Genomic DNA, 10,533 nt, shown 5'->3' with positions numbered 1-10,533 from the left:
ATTTCAGAAAGCCAAAGCCTCAGCAATGTAATGTCAGCATGGGAATACTGAGTGGCTGTGACTAGTTGGTAGTAAGCTAGAATGAAAAAAGCTTGCAATGTTCTGACTGATATTTGATTTTTTTAAATTAATGAGGCCATTGCTTTAGGTGAGCATGTGTAAAAATGGCCCCTCTTGCTTCTCAAGCATTGGCGCAAAGGAGGTTATTTGGGCCAGCTGAGTGGTATTTCCAGTATTAATCACTTTTTATTTGCAGTGAAACTATACTTTCTCTCTCTTTTTTTTTTGGGCGGGGGAAGACAGTCTCTCATTGCTTCTTTTCTCTCTGAAGCCTAGATTCTGCAATAAATCCAAAGGATTTACTGTGTGCCTAGTAGTGTGATTCTCTGTAATTGACTCAATAGAAACATAGGTCATAATATTGTTGGATAAAAGTAAATCATAGTTCATGGGTGAAAGGGATTCCAAGTGAAACTAATTGACTGCTGGCATCTAGGGATGGGAAATGATATGGTAGATTTGCTACACAAAGACGGGTGTCCTCTCCCACTAGATCTACTCTATTTCTTCATATAAAAAAATCACTCATTCCTATGTTTATTCATTAAATAAAGCTCTTATTACCTCAGTCATGATCCTTCAGCAAGTTAGAAGAAACTTCTAGCTGAAAATATTTTAAGCAACTAAGGAAGTTATTATGAAGTATACTTTCTCTTGTATTCCCTCTATTTTTTAAATTTATTTATTTATTTTGAGAGAGAGAGAGAGCACAAGTGGGAAAGGGGACCAAGGAGAGGAAGAGAGAGTCCCAAGCAGGCTCTGCGCTGTCAGCACAGAGCCTGGCGTTGGGCTCGAACTAATGAATCAATAGATCAAGACCTGAACCAAAGTCAAGAGGTGGACACTTAACGGACTGAACCACCCAGGCACCCCATGTTGTCTCTATTTTTAAACAGACTCTTCCCACATGCTTCCCCAAATCCAATAGGGAGCAAGAAAAAACAAGAGCTTTTCTTCCCTAAGAGTTTAGATAAAAATTCTAGGCCTGATCTTTTTAGTACAATCTGAATCACATTTCAGGAACCCATCATGGGGGCCAAAGTTGCATCTAGGTTGCCTGTTCTCTTCTGGAACTAAGTTCAGCTCCACAGAAACTGGGCTGAGCATGGGGCAGGGATGATTTTTCTCAGGGGCCAGATGCTGAAAGCAGAGGACAGATGTCTGCCATACTCACTGATAGCCAGGCCTTGTGCAAGCTGTTGATACAAAGACAAACATGATTTAGTCTCTTTCCTTCTCTGAGTCTGTGTTAATTCTTCATCAATGCACCTTCTTAAGTCATCGTTCTAATCCTGTCCTCCCCCTCCCCAAGAGTGTTGCTGGTTCCTTCCTACCTATTGATTAAAACACTAACTCCTTGGTTAATCTTACTTCTTGTTTACCTCCCAGTGCTGGCAAAAGCAATTGGTCACATATCTTTTGGGTTTTCTTGCCTCCGTCACTTTGCCCTTACTGAGATGTTTTTCTCCATGCCTGTCAATGGTTGTCTCAGTCACTTCCAGGTCCAGTTCAGATACCATCTTCATGAAATACACACTGATTTTATTTTTCTAACATCTGCAACACTTAATATGAACCTGTGTTATAACACTCAGTATGTATTCAACAAGTATTACCAAATGCTTACTGTATGTTTATTGCTGTTCTAAATGTGTAAAAAAAATTTTTTTTCCAATTTGTATTATCGTTCACGGTGTTCTTCCCTAATAATCCTTAAGGTCCTTGAAAGTGGGATCCTTAAAGGGCAGAAAATTACCTACGCATCATGGTCTATCAGCATATGCCCCATGAATGAATAAATGTCCACCCAATGTGCACATATATTGAGCGATAGTATTTAAAGCCAAAGAAACTAGGGCCCTGTTTCCTCTCAGATCACTGTCTAAACATAATACAACAACATCCGTGTGCTTCACATTTAATAAACATGTGTTAACCACCTAAATGAGATAGAAATGAAAAATATTCAAATATCTAAGAATGATCTATTTCCCCTTTGTTTTACATTCTTTAGTCTCTTGGCATCAATTTTGAAACATTTTGTTGTTAATCTATCTTTCCAAACAGATTTTTGTTCTGGTTTTCTAACTTGAATAAGATTAACGTCATTTTTTTTTTAACAATGAGAACTTCTTTCAGTAATTGCGCACGCCAGTGCTATTGACCCACCTTTAAAAGACAGAGTTTTATAAAATGCTCCCAACAGCAAAAAAAAACTTTGCAGACTCATGTTCTGTGCAGGTGTTAGTGAGTAAGAGTATTCAATGGCCCTGGCAAAATTGGTGTTTAATGAGGTAAACACTAGATTTGTGGGATCACTTGCAGGTATAATTGAGCCCCTGCCTATAATTGTGAGTTTGTGATTTGAACTAACATTTCAGATGTTTCCATGTAGGAATTTGGTCTAAAATACATAAGGCGTAGATGCATGGGAGACGTGATTCATTTTCTGGGTTTCAGACATGCTGGACGAGCACAGAGTTCCCGTGTTATGCCGACCCACCTGAACAAGAGACCGCGATTCTCTGCCCTCTTTTCTTTTCAGTTTCCCTCTTTAATTCTCCTTCACAAATAATTTGTCAGTCACCTTAGATGAGTGCCAACAGGTGTCAGTTGAAATTAGCCACTAGCCTGGCCTTGGTGACCTGTGTGAGAGCAGGTGCAGGGACATGGTGAAGGCGGAAGCCAGAATGCAGGAAACCGAATAACATGAATGGTTGAGTCATTCACATCTGGAGACCACCCAAGGTCAAACCCAAATTCTGCCATTCACTAGCTGTTGACTGTGAGCAGTTGACTAAATCTCTCTCTCTCTCCCTCTCTCTCTCTCTCTCTCTCTCTCTCTCTCTCTCTCTCCCCCTCCCTCCATCTCCTCTGTGTGTGTGTGTGTGTGTGTGTCCCTCCTGTCTCTCTCTGCCCCTATCTCCCCTGTTTCTCTGCCTCAATTTCCTCTTCTACAAAGTAAAAATAAAAATAGAACTATCTCAAGGCTGTTATGAGGAGTAAATGAGTTCAAGTGGGTAAAATGCTTTGAACAGTGCCAGTTTCCTTCCAAGTTCTCAGTAAATTTTAGCTGTGGTTTTTGATGAGTGTACAAGGACAAGTTGAGACTGCATTTGAAGCATGGCTATGAAAACTAGAGAGCAAATGAGGTAATGGTTAGATATTGGGCAGAGATTAAGAAGTTTATTCCAGATATATGAAAGGTAGATATTTTCTTTTTTAAAGTTTATTTCTTTATTTTGAGAGGGGAGGTGGCAGAGAGAGGGAGAGAGAGAATCCAGGCTTTGCACTGTCAGCAAGGAGCCTGGTGCAGGGCTTGAATCCACAAACTGTGAAATCATGACCTGAGCCAAAATCAAGAGTCGGTCGCTTGACTGACTGAGTCACCCAGCCGCCCCAAGATGGATATTTTCTATGCTGGAGGAAAAGAAATGGCTCTTAGAGGCTGACAGTTTGAAAATAATAGAAAAGAGAGAGATTAATTGATGGAATAATATTACTGAGAAGATGAGGAAGGATGGAACTCAGAGAAGAGGTAGCTGGATAGATGGACCTTGGAGAGGAGAGACTTCCTTTGTTCTAAGGCAGGGGCTAGGGCGGGGTAATGAGGAGGGGCAAAGTTAAGGATGCATACCTGTGTGAGTGGGGAGCAGAAAGTTGAAGGCCTTCAAGACGAACAGTTGTCTTTGTGAAATAGGAACAAGCTCATCCGGTGGGAGAAGAGAGGTGGCAGAAATGAGGAATAGCATAGGGCTAATTAATGAAGGAGGTATACAGCAGTAACTTCTGGAGATGAGATGACATTAGCCAGAAGGTAGGGTCTGATGAAAGGAGTGAGAACTCCTGTATGATAAGAAGTTGTGCTTGGGGCACCTGGGTGGCTGTCGGTTAAGCGTCCAACTTCGTCTCAGGTCATGGTCTTAAGGTTTGTGGGTTCGAGCCCCACATTGGTCTCTGTGCTGGCAGCTCAGAGCCTGGAGCCTGCTTCAGATTCTGTGTCGCCCTCTCTCTCTCTGCCCCTCCCTGGCTCATGCTCTGTCTCTCTCTGTCTCAAAAACCAACTATTTTTAAAAAGAAGAAGAAGCTGTGCTCACAAAGTGAGAGATTTATGTTTGTTTCTGTAGATGGAACAATCTAGGGCCACGACAATCTAAGGCAAACCATTTGGAATTTTTTTTTGGTCTACAGTGTGAAGTTAAACTTTAAAATTTAATTCCTCACCAAAAAAATTAAAACAATATATTTTTACCACAAATTAATGATTGATTATATTCATACGTGTCTTGCTTTTTTGAATCACGTTTCTTTTTCCTATAGCAATGGTATTGGAAAGTTAGACTTTCAGAGTTGGATTAGATCCTATCCCTATACCACCCCACCCAATCCATCCTTGAATATACTTATAAATGGGAAGCACACTTTTTATAAAGATGATCATTCTTTTTTGGAGTAGACTCTATATCCATTAATATTAAAACTTAAATGGCAGAATATAGGTTTTACCTTATTGTGATAGTCACACAAAAAGCCCTCCTATCCAGGGTGCCTGGGTGGCTCAATCAGTTGAGCATCAGACTTTAGCTCAGGTCATGATCTTGTGGTTTGTGAGTTCAGTCCCCCATCGGGCTTCACACTGTTTGGGATTCTCTCTCTCTCTCTCTCTCTCTCTCTCTCTCTGCTCCTTCCTACATGAGTGCTCTCTCTCTCTCAGAATAAATAAATACACTTTAAAAAAAAGCCCTCCCATTCTATATACCCTCCCTCAATATTATTTTGTAACTCTTCCTGTCAAGAAGTGGAGTGGATCCCCTCCCCTTGAACCTGAGCTTGTCTTGTGAATTGCTTTGACCAGGATGAGACTTTCATGCCTATGCCTTAAGAGACACTGCAATTTCTGTTTTTGCTCTCTTCGAATCCTGACCTACCAAGTACAAAAGCCCAACTTCTCTGACCTACTGGAGAAAGACACCAGGTAGAGAACAGCTCTGGGGAGGTTGAAAGACTATGAGAAATATAGGCTCAGGAAGCCCCCTCTGGTACAGCAGAGTCACCAGACATGTCAGTAACACCAGCCTGAAGTCCAATCAAGTTGCTCCAGCCATTATGCACGAAGCAGAGATAAGCCGTTGAACTCTACCCACATTACAGGAGTATGAGCAGATAAATAGTGGTTGTTGCTTTAAACCTGAGTTTTGTGAGCTTTATTTATTATGCTGCAATAGGATGTGAAGAAGAAGAAGAGTCTCAAGGCAGGGAGAGAAATGAAAAGACTTGAGCAGAATCCAGGTGTCAGGTGATAAGCTGACAAGTATGGAAGGAGGGATAAGGTAAGATGTGGGAGAACAGTTGGCCACAAGGCTCTGGGTAACCTAGTGATTGGATGGAGAGCAAAGGAGAAGGGGAAGGAAAAGATTTTATGAAGCCCCGTCTGGAATATAATGTTGTACGGATAGCACTATGTGTAGATAAGAGCTAGATTCTTGAAGCAGAAAAGGCCAGTTTACAGTTGTTATTTTTTGATGTGACAGCACAACTTCCATGTAAAAATGCTCCTTGAGCAGGTGAAGACACAGGCCTGAAGCTGAGGGCTGAGTCGGGGCTGGAGCCCTTAGAAGTTTCAAACAAAAAGATGCAACCTGCTCTCCTACCCTTTTGATCCAGCCTAAAGGGTACTTTCTAACTCCTTTCTCTGGTAAAAGGTAGAGACATCAAGCAAAGGCAGAGGGGAGAAAGAAAGGAAAGGGAGAGGGCTCACGTGAGAGAAAAAGGCAACCTGGTGTCCTGTGGGATTGTACCTTATTTTAGTTACACTTCTTGGAAGGCTGTATTGCTTCGGTAAAAATAAAGAATGCCACATACACGCTCGACTAAAATTACCACCATTCAAAGGTTCTTCCTTTAAATAGCCCCGAATGAAAGTGCAAAACCACAACCTCAGCTTCTTAAATCACAATGAAAGGACAAGTAAGAGATGCTTTCCTTTTACGGATTCTTAACCTTCAAAAAGGGTATTCAGGTATCCTGAGCAGGACAGCTGTGTCTATGTGCAGAGGATGCTGAGGTGATGAGATTTCATCTGGCAGCCGATGGTGCGACTTCCCACTCACCAAGTTGTGCAGTATTTTTTTTTAAAGTGAAAAATAAAATATATTGTCTCTCTTCTAAGGGGAGAGTATAGTGTAGTGATCCTACAGGGTAGTGTCAAGGTTATATGCTCATGCCGTGCAGTCAGCTAGAACTAAATTCAAATCCTTATGCCATCCCTGAGGACTTGGGCATGCTATAAACCCCTCTGAGCCTCAGTCACTTCAGCTGTAGGATGGGGAGAACACTGGTTGCCTCATGGGGTAATTTTGAAGTGTTTTTGAATGAGACATTATATGCAAAGCACTTAATCTAGTATGGGCACAATAAGTGGTAACTGTAGTCGCTGGAATTAGTGGCAATTTGGGGCTTTTCATATATTTGGCCAATCATTGAGATGATTTTTCAGACATATTTACATAAGAAAATGGATATGATGGCATTTTAGTCAATTATTTAAATGTAACTAGTGTTTATTATATAACAAGGGGTCATTTTATCATTTATAAGTGTCATTAAAATTTCCTTTTGGAGGGTGGGGTGCCTGGGTGTGTCTTAGTCCGTTAATCATCTGACTTCGCCTCAGGTGATGATCCCATGGTTCGTGAGTTTAAGCCCCACATCAGGCTCTGTGCTAACAGCTCAGAACCTAGAGCCTGCTTTGGACTCTCTCTGTCTGTCTGTCTGTTTCTCTCTCTCTCTCAAAAATAAATAAACATTTAAAAAAATTTCTTACCTGGGGGACAAATTCTGTTGTTTCACAGAATCTCTGTAAATCTTCAGGCAAGACAAACTGACACACTGGTTTCTTCTTATTTCATTGTTCATAATTTTAAATGTAAGAAAATAAACAATGTTAGAATGTAGGATTCAGCAAACTTTTTCTGTGAAGGACTAGAGAGTAAATATTTTAGCCTTGCAGGTCACGTATGATGTCTGTCACATATTTCTCTCTGTTAACTTTTTACTACCCTTTAAAAATGGTTAGGTTGAAAAAAAAAATGCTCAAGCCATTCTTAGCTCATTTGAACACAGGCCACTGCTTGAATTTGACCCACAGGCTATAGGTGGAGAACTTTGCTCCAGTGTAAATTTGTATTATTTACTGCTAGAGTACTTCTGCCAATAAATAGTGAAAGGAAGAGAATGAGAAAATACATTAAGTAAATAACATGTAAGCGATTCAGATTCTGATTTGGACATATGCTGGGCTTACCTAAGATTGTTGATAGCTTCCCTTTATGGCACAGGGCCATTGGTTAGCTATGATTTTGAGGACTGGGGGCCATTCAGCACATTAGTTGTGAACAACATCCTCGTGCTTTGCACACATTTTCCTTCTCTTTCTCAGAGGAGTGGTTTGGATACAGGCTTTATAGCATCCCGCACAAGCTGCCTTTAAAACCCTAAACTGAATACTGTGTTGTCCTTTATGAAAATGAACAGCTAGTCAGTCCCAGACTGTGGGCCACCACAGATCTGTTTGTCATGTACCAGTAGCTGCAGTAGCCTTTCACAATAACGGTTTTGAAGGCATTTGTCAGTCATCCCTTGGGAAAGAAATCCTTGCCAGCAGCGAGGAGTCTCTCTCAGTGCCTGCCTTGCCTTGGCTTCTGTCTTTCTATGGACCCCTGAGAGAAATACTCTCCTGGAAGACCTGATCCAGGATTGTCTTGATCTTTTATTTTCTGACTAGTACCTCAAGAAGCTTCCCCGGAGATACCTGTAGAGTGTCTTTTGTCCTATTTGCTCTGTTTTTCTGACCTCCCCTCTCTTTTTCCATTGACTATAGAGATGAAGAACAATGAGAAATAATTTTAAAACATAAAGTGCCCTCAAATATTTATCCCCGGACATGCTGAGCGCAACCACATTCTTATCTTAGAATCCAGCACTTTTTTGTTGAATCTCTTATGTTATGTTTGAAGAGGCAGATAGAATCCTGACCCGGGATCTGTATCTTCATTCCTGTCCTCAGCTGTTTCTCTGCTACCCTGAGGACAAGAGGTCAGGCAAAGGGACCCCTTGGTTGAGGCCTGGCCCCCCTGCTCTAATGTGATCATCTGTGAGCCAGGCTAGACCAGGCGAATTCCTTTCTGCAGTTTGATCTTCGTAGAACATAGAGTCTAGAACAAATCAAGCAAGCGGTTTCCTTCGTCCCTTTCACCCTAAGCCTACACTGGAGCCTGACCTTTGGCATGTCACCCATCCAGCAGGGAGAGAAGGCGAGCTCAGGAGGAGCACATTTGCCAGGGAAGAGAAGCAGCTTCGTACCGAGAGTGCCCGAGCACATTAATTCCGAGTTCCCAGGACAGAGCTGGCCTGACCTGCCCCTCCTGGCGTCTTGGGGCCTTTTGCTCCAGGTGGTCTCAGGGCGTGAGATACAACAAGGGAGAAAGCAGCCTCCAGCCCCCATTCACTGCTTATTCAGTCATTCATCCACCTAACACAGATGTAATGAGTACCTGTTGTGTGTCAGATGCTCTTACTCTTTTTCTTCTTTTTGTTTTTAAGAACCTTTTCAGGGGGTTTTGTTTTAATTTTTTTTTAAGTTTATTTATTCTTGAGAGAAAGAGAGAGAGAGAGAGTGAGAGACAGAGCCTGAGGCAAGGAGGGACAGAGAGAGAGGAAGACAGAATCTGAAGCAGGCTCCAGGCTCTGAGCTGTCAGCATGGAGCCCAATGTGGGGCTGGAACCCACGAAACATGAGATCGTGACCTGAGCTGAAGTCAGGCACTCACTGACTGAGCCACCCAGGCGCCCCCAGATAAAGCAGAAAGTGTGAGAGACAAGGTGTCTGATCATTTCACTCCATATGTTTGGAAGATATGTATGTTCACTTCCATTGTTTGGAAGATACCATCCTCCCCTGGACTCTGTCCTTGATCACTTGTGTTCAGTATTATGAAACCTGGCCTGGGACCAAGGAAAAGTCTTTGAACCAGCCTAATCTCTAGCGTGGCCCTTTCTGGAAGGGAAGGGAGGGAGGAGTGGTGAAGAGGGTTTTATGAGCTTCTGCCTACAGGCCCATTGTTTTCACCAGGTTAATGGTCTTTCATTTTTACCTCCCTGAGGTCGCAAGAAGTTGTGCAATCCTGTGCTTCATCTCCTAACCTCATCTCATTGTGTTCTGTTTGCCTGGTGTTGGGTTAATTCCCCTTCAGTTTCCATTAGGATCTTTAAATTAAATCTCAGCTCACCAGGGCTGTTGCACTCACATTGTATGCACCATCTTTATCATGTCTTGGCAGTCAAAGGATCTTATGTGTGGGGCAGGGAAGTTCCTTTGCTGGTTGTAAACCACTTGTCCTGAACTTTTGCATACATGTCCTTTTCTGTTTTCTCTAACCCCTTTCTGGTTTATTCTCTGAGGAAACTCTTTTGACTCCCAGGCTGAACCAACACTTATGTTTGATGTATCCAGGCTTTTCTGTTCTGACTGACCCACTGTACTTAGTTTCTAGGGACTTCAGTTCCTCGGTTAAGTCAGGTTCCTTGTCATATAGGCAGACTCTGTATCTCTAATTCTCCTTCAGACAGAGAATGGGCATTAGTTACCAACAAGACAAAATTACATATTATTCCTGTTCTAAAATCAGTATACTACCAGTACCGTTATCTTTTCCAGTTATGTGCCTCTAGATTGTTTTTTCTGGTTGACCTTCTTCCCATGATCAGATTCGTTGTTCCAGCCCTTATTCATAATACCCTCCCCAGCACAGTATCAACAGGCTAAAAATGGTATTCTGGAGACATACAGAACTATTGAAATACTATCCACTCCACATATATCTCTACACCACTAGAAGAGATTACTCCAGGAAATAAGCTTTCAAGGGAGTCATTGAAATGTAGAGACAAACAAAATCAACATTCTTTTCTTGTCTCCAGACCTCACATAGCCTCATATAGTCCAACAAGATCCTGCCTACTCATCACTGATTTCCTCTTGGCCTATAAAGACTCCCCTAAGTAGCTATTGTTAAACTCTTATTATCCAAATTTATCACTTCACTGGTCAGTCCACTTCTTAAAAATCACATTTTGTATATAACATACTAACATAAAAATAGTGAAGTTGTCTGTAGCTATTGGTTAATAAAAGCAACAGAATTGATAGTTCCCATGTGTAATTAAATTAAATCTTGAAATAATATGAAAATTTTTCTTTTTCTTTACCGGTCATGTTGTGGTGTCAATTTGTATTAAATAATGAGAGTGAGAACTTCGAAGATTTGCTTTTGATTGTGGTTGCAATTAACATAAAACTAATGATCTGAAATGGATTTTCATAATAGTTACCACTATCAATAATCATTTGGAATTCATTTTACTCAGATAAAGTGGAGTGTCCAGTGATAACAAGCAGGACGTGTCTTCTGCAGT

This window comes from Hyaena hyaena, unplaced genomic scaffold (assembly GCF_003009895.1).
Source record: "Hyaena hyaena isolate Hyena2069 unplaced genomic scaffold, ASM300989v1 scaffold_1747, whole genome shotgun sequence".
Lineage (NCBI taxonomy): Eukaryota > Metazoa > Chordata > Mammalia > Carnivora > Hyaenidae > Hyaena > Hyaena hyaena.
The sequence above is the reverse complement of the archived record's forward strand: the minus strand, read 5'-3'. Positions refer to the sequence as shown.